At 53.8% G+C, this 15,515-nt stretch overlaps 1 protein-coding gene and 1 long non-coding RNA gene across 8 annotated transcripts in view; one reads left to right on the forward strand and one right to left on the reverse strand.

Annotated features, from left to right (window-relative positions):
* Positions 1-14,407, reverse strand: part of LOC137430359 (uncharacterized) — a 64,438-nt gene extending 50,031 nt beyond the window's left edge. The window contains exon 1 of the long non-coding RNA XR_013623868.1: positions 14,190-14,407. This is a non-coding gene — a long non-coding RNA (uncharacterized LOC137430359). The remainder of the gene's footprint in view (positions 1-14,189) is intronic.
* Positions 7,856-15,515, forward strand: part of LOC137414398 (synaptic vesicle 2-related protein) — a 314,148-nt gene continuing 306,488 nt past the window's right edge. For all 7 annotated transcript variants that reach the window (XM_078780584.1, XM_078780583.1, XM_078780582.1 and 4 more), the window contains exon 1: positions 7,856-8,041. The gene's annotated coding sequence lies outside the window, so the exon portion shown is untranslated. The remainder of the gene's footprint in view (positions 8,042-15,515) is intronic.

Here is a 15,515-nt window from a genome sequence, read left to right on the forward strand (position 1 = left end):
TTTGGAAGAATTCCCAGGAAGAGTTGATGTCAGAGGCAGTAGAGATGGGAGACCAGCCAGATGATTGATGGCTGCTTGAGGACTGTGCCAGTCAGCCTGAATGAAATGCCAGACTCGTCGGCGCTGAGGAGGCTCTCTGAGAATGGCCAGAGAGATGTCCACTTTAACAAGGAAATGATCAGAAGAACCGATTGGAGCAGAAGAAGAGCAGCAGACATTTGCAGGGAAGTTAGTCATAACCAAGTATATTACACACGACCAAAAATAGATTCGGCAAAATTCCGACTATTTTGACGAACGTATCAATCGCATTTTATATTTAGAAGCTGCAAGTTGTTATTTTGTGAAGAAGAAGAAACGCAACACTTTTTTTCTCAGGTCGTCGAGAGTGGGTAATTCATTAATTAATCACATGTACAGACGTGCAGGCAAAGTATGGAACAATTTCACGGGGTAATTTGAACCTCAAAAATTCTTATTTCGGATTTGTCAATCGCTCGGGTGTGTGTGTGGGGTGGGTGGGGGAGTGGGGGAGGGGGGGAGGGGGGGGGAGGGGAATGTGTGTGTGTGTGTGTGTGTGTGTGTGTGTGTGTGTGTGTGTGTGTGTGTGTGTGTATGGGCGAGGGGATGTGTGTGTGTGTGTGTGTGTGGGGGGGGGGGATGTGTGTGTGTGTGTGTGGGGGGGGGGGGGGGTATGTGTGTGTGTGTGTGGGGGGGGGGGGGTATGTGTGTGTGTGTGTGTGTGGGGGGGGGTATGTGTGTGTGTGTGTGTGTGGGGGGGGGTATGTGTGTGTGTGTGTGTGGGGGGGGGTGTATGTGTGTGTGTGTGTGTGTGTGTATTTGTGGGTGTGGATATGTGGGGGATGTGTGTGTGTGTGTGTGTGGGGGAGGGGGGATGTGTGTGTGTGTGTGTGTTGGGGGGGGGTGTGTGTGGGGGGGGGGGATGTGTGTGTGTGTGTGTTGGGGGGGGATGTGTGTGTGTGGACATGTGGGGATGTGTGTGTGTGTGTATGTGGGGATTTTTTTTTTTTTTTTTTTTTTTTTTGGTATACAAGATCGAGGCTCGTGAAAGAGCGAACATTAATCACACAGAAAGACAAACAGACACACAAAACAAATAACATCGGGAGCGATAGACAAGATGGGGAGAGAGGGGGAAGGACACAAACACAACATTTGAGAGCAGGGACCGAGAGACATGGAGACATCGAGAGAACTGTGGGAGGGAGAGGGCTTTGGGGGGAAGGCATGGAAAGGGGGGGGGGGGTGGGAGAGGTATAAAACATATAGACACTGCCAAGACTTCCAGGAAAGAAGTTGGAATTTCAAACAAGGTGGATCTGGGGGGTGAATTAGTGGGGGTAGAAAAGATCAAGGTTTTGGATGGGGGAAGATAAGAGATGGTGGTGAACAGCTGTTTTGAAGACCTGGAGGGAGGAGTGTGATTGAAGTGAGTGTGGGAGTTTGTTCCAGAGGCGGGAGAAAAGAGGAATGAAAGAGTGAAGGTGAGCAGAGAGCCGAGATTTCGGCAGTTTAACCATCAGAGGGTGGCTGGCAGATCTTGTGCGACCTGTAGGAATATTTGGGGGACAGAGCACAGAGAGAGCTGGGGGAGCAAGGCCGGAGAGGAGTCGGTAGAAGACAGAAAGACCACCTACCTGCCTGCGGTGAGTGAGTGAAAGGCCCTCAGAGATAGCTTCATCGCGGGAGATTCCAATGATTCTGAAAGCTTTGGATTCAACAGCGTGAAGCCGAGCCAGGTGTGAGGCAGGAGCACCAGCCCATAGGGGAGAACAGTATTCCATTGAGCTGCGGATGAAAGCCTTGTATGTGGTGAGGAGCTCAGGTGTGCCTAGGAAGGACTTCGCACGACGGAGGATGCCCAGTCGGCGACTGGCTTTGGAGGCCAGCTTGGAAATGTGGTTTTCCCAAGAAAGATCATGGCAGATGGTGAGACCCAAAAGCTTGAGCGACAGAACTTCTTGGAGAGGATTGTTGAGAAAGTAGATGGGAGGGTTGTCCAGTCGATCTTTTCGGAGAGACATAGTAAGAGTGTGAGATTTGTCAGGATTGAAAGACATGTTCCACATGTTTGACCAGTCTGTGATTTTGTCCAGGTCTTCAGAGAGTGAGGAGGCTGCAGACTGCCGATCTGAGGGAAGAGGAATGGAGCGGCAGAGAGTGGAGTCATCAGCAAAGAGATACAGAGGATTTTCCAGAGAGTCGGAGAGATCATTGATAAAGACCAGAAAAAGCACAGGGCCCAGCACACTGCCTTGGGGAACTCCAGCCTGAACGGGAAGGGGAGATGAGAGAAATCCATTCAGGGCCACACGTTGACTACGACCAGAGAGGAAGTCCGCAAGCCATGCATGGAGATTTCCATGGATACCATAGGAGGAGAGTTTGGTGAGCAGAGCTGGGTGCCAGACCGTATCAAAGGCACGTGATATGTCAAGGGAGACAGCTCTGATTTCCTGTTTGGCATTGAGGACCTCCATCCATTGTTGAGACAGCAGAAGCAGCATGTCCAGAGTAGAGTGACCTGGTCTGAAACCAAATTGATGATCAGAGATCAAGCCATTGGAGAAGAGGAAAGATTTCATATCCGAAGCAATGATGGATTCCATGACTTTGCTGATAATTGGGAGCAGGCTGATTGGTCTGTAGTTGCAAGGATCTGTTTTTGCACCTTTTTTGTGTAAAGCGGTAATGTTTGCTGATTTCCAGGATGCTGGCAGATGACCTTGAGCAAAAGATAGGGTGAAAAGAACAGAGAGAGGGTGAGATAGAGCGGCAGAGCAGGATTTTAGGACCCGTGGGCTGATGCCATCTGGTCCAGTTGCAGAATCAGAGTCGAGGTTTGACAAAAACTCCTCCACCTTGTCAGGAGAGAAGGTCACAGAGTCCAGGAGCAGTTTGGTTCGACTGGGAAAGGTGGGAACAGAGAGAGATGGGTTTGGGACTAAGGATTTTGAGGCAAACACAGAGTTGAGGCATTCGGCTTTGTCACGTGCGATGTCAACTGTGTGGCCATTTGAGGTAAGGGAGGGGATGGAGGGGGAACAAACACCAGAAACGGATTTGACCAGACGCCACCAGGATTTGGAGGAAGGAGACAGGTTTGAGAGTTCATTCTTGAGTGAGGAGAGATAGTGCTTCCTGGCACTCCTGAGGGTAGACACACACTTGTTCCGAGCTTGGTGGAAGGAACTGAGATTTCCTTCAGTTGGATTAGCCTTCCAAGAGGCAAAGGCAAGTTGTTTCAGGGCAACTGCCTCACCACAAGATTCAGTGTACCATGGACGGGAGGAAGGGTAAGACAACTGAAGGCGAGATGGGATAAATCTGTGCATGAGAGAGATCAGTTTGCTTTGGAAGAATTCCCAGGAAGAATTGATGTCAGAGGCAGTGGAGATGGGAGACCAATCCAGACGATCGATGGCTGCTTGAAGACCGTCCCAGTCGGCCTGAGTGAAATGCCAGACTCGTCGACGCTGAGGAGGCTCTCTGAGAATGGCCAGAGAGATGTCCACTTTGACAAGCACATGATCAGAAGAACCGATTGGAGCAGAAGAAGAGCAGCAGACATTAGCAGGGAAGTTGGTCATAACCAAGTCTAGAAGAGAAGATACTCCATTGGCTGAGATCCGGGTCGGGAAATTGACAGATTGTGTCAATCCCAGTGAGTCACAGAAGTCCTTTGCTGAGGTGCCATGACTGGTGAGAGAGGAACCCACACCCAACCAGGTGGCATGATGACAATTGAAGTCACCACATATGAGGAAGAGAGAGTTGGGATGAGTGGATAGAAGTTGGTCCATGTTGTCAGACAGTGAAATGTAGATGGAGTCATCACTGTTTGGGGGACGGTACAGAACACATATGAACAAAAGGTGGGAGCGGAGAGGAAGCCGTAGCCAGAGGTACTCCTGGGGGGTGAGGAGGAGAGAGGGCAGTGCAAGGAGAGTGAGGAAGAGAGTTTTTGATAAAGATAGCCACCCCACCACCAGGCCGAGGCTCAGGTCTATCATACCGGAGGAGGGAGTAACCAGGAAGAGATATTAAGGAATCAGAGACATCTTGAAGGAGGAAAGTCTCTGTTAAGCAGATCAAGTCTGGATTGTCAGAAGCAACCTGTATGGAGAGATCAGTCAGGTTTGAGCGAAGGCCCTGGATGTTTGAGGTCCATACCGTTAATGAAGAGAGAGGGGGAGCATCGGGTACAGGACAGGGGAGGGGAGGAGTAGGGTAAGATGAAGGATGAGAGGGGGAGGTAGGGAGAGCAGTTGTTAGTGTGTCAGCGATTGCAGAAGAGTTCCAAGAAAGGGAAGGATGAGGAGGATGAAAGGTTTGAAGGTGAAGGGATGAGGCACAGTGAGGGGTTGTTTGAGGAGGGGCAGAGGAAAGAAGAAGGTTGGGGGGGGGTGGAGGTATGAGATAGAAGGGAGACGAAGTGGGGAGGAGGCAGCTTTGAGGAGGAGAGGAGAGGAGGGAGAATTGGAGAGGAATGGTATGGGGGGAGATTTGAATGGGAGGGGTTGGGGGGGAGTTTTGAAGGGGAGGAGTGAGGGGGGAGTTTAGGAGGGGAAGGGCAAGGGGGGAGTTCAGGAGTGGAAGGGCAAGGGGGGAGTTCAGGAGTGGAGGGGTAGGGGGGGAGTTTAAGAGTGGCGGGGCAAGGGGGGAGTTTAGGAGTGTAGGTGCAAGGGGAGGGATTTGGATGGGAGGGGCAAGAGGGGAGTTTAGAAAGTGGATGATTAATGAAAGACGAACATTGAAAACAAATTGGGATTGTTGTGATTTTCAAGTTAGCAATCCGGTTCAGAATGATGGAGGAGGGATGGAATGAATGTGAATTTAGACCATGTAGTGAGGGAGACGTATAAGATATTGAATTTCTTTTTTTTGAGGTGGAATGAGTTGGAGAGGAAATTGAGAAAAGCCTTTTAAATAGGAAGAAAAACAGCGTGTTGTAAAATACCACTGAGTAAAACACTGAAGGGGAAAGGTTATACATATTTAAATAATATTTAAACAGAACCGTGAACAATCTTATGTGCACAAAAATACCAACGGGGGGAGAGCCGAGAGGGACCACCACGAGTCACGTGAAGGGCAAACGGTGGATGAAAGGTCACGATGTGACCGTGACCGTGACACATCCCCGGTCACGGGGTCATCCCCGTGACCGGGGATGTGTGTGTGCGCGTGTCTATGTGTGTGTTTATGTGTGTGTGTGTGAGCGGGGGGGGGGGGTGGGGGGGGGATGTGTGTGCTTGTGTGGATGTGTGTGGGGGGAGGGGGAATGTGTGTGTGTGTGTGTGTGTATGTGGGGATTGTGTGTGTGTGTGTGTGTGTGTGTGTGTGTGTGTGTGTGTGTGTGTATCAGGGCTGTATCCAAGATTGGGTTGTATCAGAGCATTTCCAATTAAAGTGGGGTTGTGTCAAAGCATGTCCAATGAAAGTGGGGTTGTATCAAAAGTGGGGTTGTATGAAAGCGGGAAGGCGGAGGAAACCGGTCATCACTGCCAGCAGTTGTAAAGTGGCAATTCTAGTTATTATTATTATTTATTTATTTATTAAAAACGTTGGACAAAGGGTTGATGTTCGGGGAAGTTCGGGGGAGAAGAGAAAATCGAAGAAATAAGCAATACAGCGAAGGAAAGAACTTAAATTCACAAAACACCGATGGGGGAGGGAAGCCTCAAGTTACCAGGCCGCATGCAAGGTGCAAACAGAAAACGATTAATTATACACAATTTTGCACGAATCGCAAACCAACACTAACTAGAAACACACAGTAACACATACACAATAAAATAACGAGTGGAAATTTGACAAAGACATGAATGGGAAAATACTTTAACTTTGATGCCGTGCAGAGGTCGAAGTCGCTTCCTTGCTTGAGGGACCAGAAACGGAAACGGAAGTCGCGAAGTCGCTCCACAGCCAGCCGCCCACGCGAGGCAGCGGGTAGGATCGCCTCCCTCAGTCCTGCACGTTCGGCTGCACCAAGCTCCAGCCATCTCTCAGGCGCACCCAGCATGAAGCACAACACGATCGCATTCTCCTTCGTCGGTGACCAGGCATGAAGAGGGCGAGAGAGCAAGAGAGACAGCCTCTGACCAAGCCAGAACCACAAGAGAGAGATTAAAAATGCCACCACTCGCCACTAAGCCCAGGACAGAGAGAGAGAGAACAATTGTGATCCCTTCGCTTTTCTTCCTCCTTTCTAGATGGTTCCCTCTGATGTCCTGCTCGCTCCAAACACCAAGCGCGATTCAATCACCCCATCATTCCTCAACCAATCCTCATTCGGGTCGTGACCTCACGGCCATTCCTGACCGCCCATCGAGAATGTTTGGGGGCAGGACCTGTCAATTATGGTCCTTTGAGGTGGAGTCTACCCATCCTTCGGGAATGTTCAGCTGGACGGGGTGTACTTGCCGGATTATGGTGTTGTTGCTGTAATTGTTGTAATGGTGGCCTTTTTTGGATGAAATATAACATAAGGGAAAATCACAGGGCAATTACACACTGGGGATTATTCTTCAGCTCTACCTAATTAGCAGAGCTCCACCGCTCATATGGAGACACATATACGATCTCACCGGACAGTCAGCCTAACTTAGATACATGAAGATTCTTCTTCTTCATGACATTCGGGGCACGCTAATCTATACAATTCTATCTCGACTAAGGTATTTCATTACCTACCCCCACACACGTAACAATACTTTCTCGCTTCCAAAAAGTGAACATCACTCTGCAAAATGAAACTGTGGATTTGTTCACAGCCACATCACCGCTGGAATTCCTCAATGACTTTCTTGTCAATCTCCGTGAGAAGTTCAACGATATTGAAGATGCTGTAAAGAATGTAATGCCATACATAAAACAAAACTTCCAAAAGACATTTTAATGCGTGTGGTGCTACACCGGATAAAACTTTTACTGACTCCCCAGGTCAACTTTTCCCAGTGCAAACGTTAAGATTCGTTATAGATATGCTGCAAACATCACTTGCACAACGTCGAGAAGCTTATCGAGAGCTATCAGAAGACTGCATTTCTCAATTCTTTTTCTGCGAAAGATAGAGTATTTGCGATTGAGAAACATTTATCTGACATCAAAATACAAGGATTTCGATTCGGATTCTGTTGATGAATTTGAACATTTATATGACTTCATGACCCGGCTGAAAGAGAGAATGGATTCACCTGTTTCAATGCGAATGCTCATTAAACGACAGGGTTTGGGTGCAACTTTTCCTAATGTCACCATTGCCCTGAGAATTTTCAAGGTCACTGAATGTGACAGTATGTGAGGCTGAGCATACCTTTTCAAAAATGAAATTGGTGAAGACTGTGCGGCGTGCGACCATGGACCAAGACAAGTTGAACTACCTCGCCACCATGTCGACTGAAAGCGATGCGATGCTCATTATTGAATCTGACCATGTGGTTTCCCAGTTGTTGTCATAAAATCCCGGAGACGCAGTTTTTAACTGTGAATAGATGAGTGGCTCACAGAAGGCAACACCTTCATCTCAATATCATAAGAAACCAACTACCTCCTAAATATTGGCCAATAACATGTCTACCAACAACATACACACTTTTGACGGTATTTATGATGATTATTATGCTTGATTTGAAATTCGGGAATTTTTTGGGAAAACAAAGGGTGAGATGCAGTGCAGTGCCTGGGGTCCTAGGGTGTTTTATTCCGACCCAGAAAGAGGCTGTTGGTGATCTTTGACATCCATTAGCCAATGATAGATAAAAGATGTTGATGAAGTACTGAAATGCTGCCCCCTGTCTTCCATAAAAATCCACCCCGCCCCCTTCGGGTACGAAGTTGGCATTAAGGAGAACTACACTGTTTATGTTCAAAGTCCGAACTCGTGGGTGGGAGTGAGAGCATTATGATGATAATGAGGTGGGTAAAGATGTTTTAGCTTAGCCAAGTACATCTCTCATGTACTCGGTCAGATCACAAACTTTGTACGAATGGATTCCAGCAGCACCAAACCTGGACTGTGAGTTTAACCCCTACCCCCGCCGCCCCCACTACTTACAAGGAAATATGTATAATGTAATCTCAAAATCGGTGACTTTTTCTTTCACAGATGCCATTCAAATATTTTCACAGGTCTGTCCAGTACACCCTTGAGCAACCTTGAGTCTTGTTGAGCAACAGATTGTTTGAAATGTTTATTTACTGGGAATTGTGCAATCTCGAGCTTGGTGTTGGCTTAAAGGTTAAGGTGACTGGCTTGAGATCTCTGGGTTCCGAGTTCATGCCCCTGCCATGCCGTTGAATTAACACCAGGTGGGTTGGCTCAGACTGTCATCCTTCTGAGGTCGGCAAAATGAGTACCAGCTGACTCGAATCGATGAGCCATTCGAGTGTCCTGCGTCGGAGTGGTGACCCGTCCAGGATTGTGTCCAATACCAAGGATCTGCTTCGGCAACCATATGCATCAGAAGATGCAAAATTAAGTGGTCATTGATATGTGCAATCTCTAGAGCAGGGGTCGGCAACCTTTTTGACATGAAGTGCCAGTTTGAAATGTTCTTGTTAATTTGTGTGCCATATCAACATTAAGTTTAATTATGATACTGTAGCGGTTCCAGCTGAATGTACACAATCGCCTTGCACCTGCCAGGACGCGGCCAGGGCGCGATCGCCATGCCGGGCTCGTCCGCACGGGCCCAGACGCGCCTCTCCTGGGCATGCCCGGACTCGCTGTTCCCGGGCACGCCCGAACCTCCCGGGCACGCCCGGTCTCGTCTTTCCCGGGCATGCCCGCTCTCGCCTTTCCAGGGCTCGCCCAGAGCGCCCGGGCACGCCCAGCCTCGACTTGCCAGGCCGCGTCCAGGACGCCCGGGCATGTCCAGACTCGCCTTTCCAGGGCTCGCCCAGAGCGTCCGGGCATGCCCGCTCTCGCCTTTCCAGGGCTCGCCCAGAGCGCTCGGGCACGCCCAGCCTCGACTTGCCAGGCCGCGTCCAGGACGCCCGGGCATGTCCAGACTCGCCTTTCCAGGACTGGCCCTTGACACCCGGGCATGCCCGGTCTCGGTTTTCCCGGGCAAACGCCCCGGCATAAATGTGTATAATATATATTGCTGCCCGATAAACGGGCTTGTCAGAATACCTGAGCTGTTTTGTTTCAATAAAACAACTCGGACGAATTCCGTCTTTGGTCGCGTCAATTCTTTCGACTCGCGTTGGAGCGCAGCTCCTTCACTGGTGACCTACCGACATGGACACGGCAGTGACTCTTAAACTGCCTACCTTCTGGGAGGCTCACGCGGCTGTTTGGTTCGCCCAGGCGGACTCCAAGTTCGCCCTGCGAGGCATCACCACGGACGACACCCGCTTCCACCACGTCGTGGCAGCGCTCGGTTCCGCCACCGCGGCCCGCGCCCTGAGCCTCCTCGAGCACCCGCCGGCTGCTGACAAGTATGACGCGCTGAAGACGCTCCTCCTCGATGCTTTCGCCCTCTCACCGGCGGCACGCGCACGGCGCCTGCTCGACCTGCCTGAGCTCGGCGACACGCGCCCGTCCGAGCGCATGGACTGTATGCTCTCGTTGCTCGGTGAGCACTCTCCGGATTTTCTGTTCCGCGAGCTGTTCCTTCACCAGCTGCCTCACCCGGTACGCCTCGCCCTGGCTGGCACGTCGATCACCGATCCCCGCGCCCTCGCCAGGGAAGCCGATAAGATCTCCTCGGCGGGCCAACACATCGGCGCGGCTACCTGGAGCCTGCCGCCGTCCGAGGCGACGCCCACGATGCCCGAGCGCCCTGCGCGGTTGGAGGCCGAACTGCCGGTGCAACTGGCGGCCGCCACGCCGACCGCTTCCGACACGACGGCCGGGGCCTCCACCTGACCAGGCGTGGTGTTATTACCACGCCAGGTTCGGACACAAGGCTCGGACGTGCCGACCCCCGTGCACTTTCGGCAAGTCGGGAAACGGCTGGGCCGGCGTTCATTCCCAGCCATGAGCGCCGGCCACTCGGGCAACCTGCTTTTTATTCGGGACAAAGCGTCCGGGCGGCGTTTCCTTTGTGACACCGGCACCCAACTGAGCGTCATACACGCCTCCGAGCAGAACAGGCGGGACGCCGTTTGCGGCCCCTCTTTGGTCGCTGCTAATGGCTCGGCCATACGCACTTTCGGCCCGCGCGACGTCACCCTCTGCTTCGGCAGCCAGCGCTTTCAGTGGACCTTTGTGACCACCTGCGTCCCCATGGCTTTGCTGGGCGCCGACTTCCTCTGCACGCACGGGCTGCTGGTCGACGTCAAACGACGTCGCCTTGTCAACGCCGAGACCTTCAGCTCCCTGGCGTGCACGATGAGCAGCTCCGTGCCGACCGAACTGGCGTGGGCCCTCCCGACGGCGAACGAGTTCGCTCGCCTGCTCGCGGAATTCCCGGCCCTCACGCGGCCGACGTTTTCAGCCGTTACAGTGCGGCATGGGATCGAGCACCACATACCCACTACGGGCCCGCCGGTCTACGCCAGGGCCCACCGCCTCGACCCGGCCAAGCTCGCCGTGGCAAAGGCCGAGTTCGACGCGTTGGAGCACCTCGGCATCGTGCGGCGCTCCAATAGCGCGTGGGCCTCACCACTGCACATCGTGCCAAAGCCGGGGGACGGATGGCGCCCGTGTGGCGACTACCGCCGCCTCAACGACGCTACCACCCCCGACAGGTACCCGATCCCGCACATCCAGGACTTTTCCGCCCGTTTGGCGGGACGGGTCATATCTTCCAAAATTGACCTGATACGGGGATACCACCAGGTACCTGTCCGGGCGGCCGACGTCCCGAAGACGGCCGTCATCATGCCGTTCGGCCTGTTCGAATTTTTGAGGATGCCGTTTGGCCTCAAGAACGCGGCCCAGGCGTTCCAGCGCTTAATGGACGGCGTGCTGCGCGACCTGCCATTTCTTTTCGTCTATCTGGACGACATCCTCGTCGCCAGCACGTCCCGCGCCGAGCACCTCCTCCACCTCCGAACATTGTTCGGTCGCCTCAGCGAGCACGGCTTAATTGTCAACCCGGCCAAATGCCACTTCGGCACGACGACCGTTGACTTTTTGGGCCACCGCATCACCAAGACCGGGGCCGTGCCGCTGCCGACCAAGGTCGAGGCCATCACCACGTTCCCGCGTCCCCGTTCCATCAAGGCCCTACAAGAGTTCCTCGGCATGGTGAATTTTTATCACCGATTCGTGCCCCGCGCTGCTCAGCTCATGCGGCCCCTTTACGAGGCCCTCCGGGGCAAGCCGGGCAAGCATGACATCGTTTGGTCCGCGGCCATGGACGCGGCCTTTGCGAGCGCAAAATGGGCCCTCGCCGACGCAACGCTGCTGGCTCACCCGGTGCTCAACGCGCCCATCGCCCTCACTACGGACGCCTCCAACTATGCGGTGGGCACCGTCCATGAACAATGGGTGGACGGGGTTTGGCAGCCACTCGCTTTTTTCAGCCGGCAATTCCGGCCGAACGAGTTAAAATACAGCACGTTCGACCGCGAGCTGCTCGGTCTATTCCTGGCCGTTCGCCATTTCCGACACCTCCTGGAGGGCCGCCCTTTCACGGCTTTCATCGACCACAAGCCGTTGGTCTACGCAATGGCCAAAGTCACGGAGCCGTGGTCGGCCCGCCAGCAGCGCCACCTCTCCGCCGTGTCGGAATTCACCACGGACATCAGGCACGTCGCCGGCAAAGACAACGCCGTGGCCGACTGTCTTTCTCGGGCCAGCGCGAACGCGGTCCACCTCGGCGTGGACTTCGCGCTCATGGCGGCCGACCAGACCACCGACACCTCGGTGCAGGCCCTCCGGGCGGCGGACACGGGCCTCCGCCTGGCCGACATCCCCTTCGCGGGCACCGTCCTGCTCTGCGACGTCTCCCAGGGCCAGCCTCACCCCATCGTGTCCGTTTCCTGGCAGCGCCGCATCTTTGCCTCCATCCACGGCCTTTCTCACCCGGGCCGGAAAGCTTCTCAGAAGCTGGTGTCGGCGCGTTTCGTCTGGCACGGCCTTCGACGGAACGTCCGCGACTGGGCCAACGCCTGCACGGCCTGCCAGCGGGCCAAGGTCCACCGCCACACCCAGGCCCCACTAGCACCTTTCACCGTGCCTGCACGGCGTTTCGACCATGTCCACGTGGACCTGGTGGGTCCCCTGCCCCCATCGCGGGGGTTCACCCACCTGCTCACCATGGTGGACAGGACCACCAGGTGGCCGGAGGCCGTGCCCCTCACCTCCACCACACCGCCGACGTGGCGCAGGCGTTCCTCGCCACCTGGGTCGCGCGCTTCGGCGCACCGGCGGACATCTCGTCCGACCGCGGCCCACAGTTCACGTCCGAACTTTGGGGCGCGGTCGCTCGCTCGTTGGGGGTCACGCTGCACCGCACCACGGCCTACCACCCCCAAGCCAACGGGTTGTGCGAGCGGTTTCACCGCTCCATGAAGGCCGCACTCATGGCCGGCCTTCAGGACGACGGTTGGACCGACCGGCTGCCATGGGTCCTTTTGGGCCTCCGCACGGCCCCCAAGGAGGACCTCCGGGCGTCCGCCGCCGAGCTCGTCTACGGCCAGCCGCTCCGCGTCCCAGGCGAGTTCGTGCCTGACGCTACCAGTCCCTGGTCCGCCGCACACCAGCGCTCGGACCTCCAGGAGGCCGCCCGACGATTTTCCCCCGTGCCAACGTCCCGCCACGGTGGCCCCCAATCCTACGTCCCCCCGGCGCTTCGCACAGCGGAGTACGTCTTTGTGCGTCATGACGCGCACCGGGGGCCACTCCGGCCGCCGTACGACGGGCCCTTCCGGGTCCTGCGACGGGGCGACAAGTCCTTCGTCGTCGACGTCGGCGGCCGGTCGGACCGGATCTCTGTGGACCGCCTCAAACCGGCGCACGTGGACGTCGACCGACCACCACGGTTGGCCCTTCCTCCACGGCGAGGCCGCCCCCCGTCCACAGTTCCCCCCGCTCGACCACCCACCACCAGATCGGACCCCCCCCCCCCCATGACCCTCCAGGGGTCGCTTCGGCCGGGTCATCCGGACCCCCCTTAAATTGACCCTGCCGGTGCAGGTCGATTCTGGAGGGGCGTGTGTAGCGGTTCCCGCTGAATGTACACAATCGCCTTGCACCTGCCAGGACGCGGCCAGGGCGCGATCGCCATGCCGGGCTCGTCCGGACGGGCCCAGACGCGCCTCTCCTGGGCATGCCCGGACTCGCTGTTCCCGGGCACGCCCGAACCTCCCGGGCACGCCCGGTCTCGTCTTTCCCGGGCATGCCCGCTCTCGCCTTTCCAGGGCTCGCCCGCTCTCGCCTTTCCAGGGCTCGCCCAGAGTGCCCGGGCACGCCCAGCCTCGACTTGCCAGGCCGCGTCCAGGACACCCGGGCATGTCCAGACTCGCCTTTCCAGGGCTCGCCCAGAGCGTCCGGGCATGCCCGCTCTCGCCTTTCCAGGGCTCGCCCAGAGCGCTCGGGCACGCCCAGCCTCGACTTGCCAGGCCGCGTCCAGGACGCCCGGGCATGTCCAGACTCGCCTTTCCAGGACTGGCCCTTGACACCCGGGCATGCCCGGTCTCGGTTTTCCCGGGCAAACGCCCCGGCATAAATGTGTATATATATTGCTGCCCGATAAACGGGCTTGTCAGAATACCTGAGCTGTTTTGTTTCAATAAAGCAACTCGGACGAATTCCGTCTTTGGTCGCGTCAATTCTTTCGACTCGCGTTGGAGTTGGAGAACATGGCTCCTTCAATACCACTTCAAAAAAATATTTCCAACAGACATGGAATTTTATTCCATCCATATAGGCTGCATGCACAGCAACAACATTTCAAATAAACATTTATCTCTCATAATCAGGACATTGTAATGATCATTTTATCATTGTAAAATTTGTCCCCCATGAGGTTACAAATTATATGCACGGACCCCATTTCAAAACACTGCTTTCAGTAACTCATTTACAAAGTATTGCATTGGGACCAATTGTCAAAAAGGGAGAATAAACTGTATCAAACAGAAATACCAGCACTATACAAGAATGCTGCCATCCTCATGAAAACATCCACATCTGAGTTGGAAAAAAAGAGATGGACAAACAGCTACATATGCAAATCCATGTGTACGACAAATAAACAGATGCCTACCAGTCAGTGTGATCCCTGGCCCTGCTTTCCTTTGCTGAGCTCCATTATCTGGGGGTTGTAGTTAGTCACTTTAAGTTGCGCACATGCTTCGGAGTGGTTGTCAAACGACTGCGGGAGGGGCTGAGCACGTTCTTCATGTGTGAGAATATCTGCTCACAGAGGTACGTTGACCCGAAGACTGACAGCAAAGCCAGTGGAACGTTCCAGAGACAGCTGAACTTCTTTGGCACGGATGTCCAGCAGGTGAAGATGCAGGTTCCGTGATCTTGCACTGCCATGGTTTCTAATTGTTTCCATAGCTCTGTAAACTTAGTCACCCACAGTGTTGAACTCTTCAGTTCAATCAGCTGAATTTCCATGTCCTGTGTATCCAACCAGGCTATCAGAGATAAATCCAATTCGTGTCCATCAAAGCTGTCTGGCTTGATCAAGAAAGAGAACATGGGTCCACACTTCTCAAAGTCCCCAAATCGTGTTGTGAACTCCGACTCAAGCTCGCTCATGTATTTGCACATTTCAGCAGTGCTGATGTTGTGCTGCGAGGACAGCTCCCTTACGTGTCTGAAGTAGCGGAAAGTGGAGGTAGCAACATCGCTTGAAAAGATTGATAGCTTGCCGACAAAAGCCGTCCATGTGTCGAACATGTCCAAAACAGTTTGCCCTGCACCTTGCAGTCGAAGATTGAGCTAGTTGAGGTGTCCCGTAATATCCGTGAGAAACATAAGTTTCACAACCCACTTCTCGTCCTCGAGTTCTGGGTAGTTTTGGCCCTATTCAGCCAGGAAGGCCTTGATGGCATCAAAGCAGCTGACAAACCGCTCCAAAACTTTTCCGCAGCTTAGCCACCTAACCGCTGAGTGGAGAGGGATATCTTTGTATGTGCAGTCCATTTCCTCAAGCAGGGACTGGAACTGTCGGTGTGTCAGAGCAGATCGCTTAACTATTAAGTTAATAACCTTTACTACCGTAGCCATAACCTCATTAAGATCTGAATTTGACATCTTTGCACAGAGGTTTTCTTGGTGTATTATGCATGGAGTTTCATGATAGGGTGACCGGCTTTTTCCTCAATTAATCTGACAGCTCCCCTCTGTTTCCCGACCATGGCGGGGCGCCATTTGCTGTCACTGCAAAAATCTTCCTGATGTCAATCCCTCGCTCCTCAAAATGTTCCATAAACACCTTGGCTATGTCCTCACCTTTTGTTGTGTCAGACATTGGCTTTAAGCAGCAGAGTTCCTCTCTTACAGTCGAATCACAGTATCTTGCCATGATTGCCAAACGTGGTATGTCATTCACGTCCATGCTCTCGTCAAGTGCAATGCT

Source organism: Myxine glutinosa, chromosome 6 (assembly GCF_964187855.1).
Source record: "Myxine glutinosa chromosome 6, kmMyxGlut1.1, whole genome shotgun sequence".
NCBI lineage: Eukaryota > Metazoa > Chordata > Myxini > Myxiniformes > Myxinidae > Myxine > Myxine glutinosa.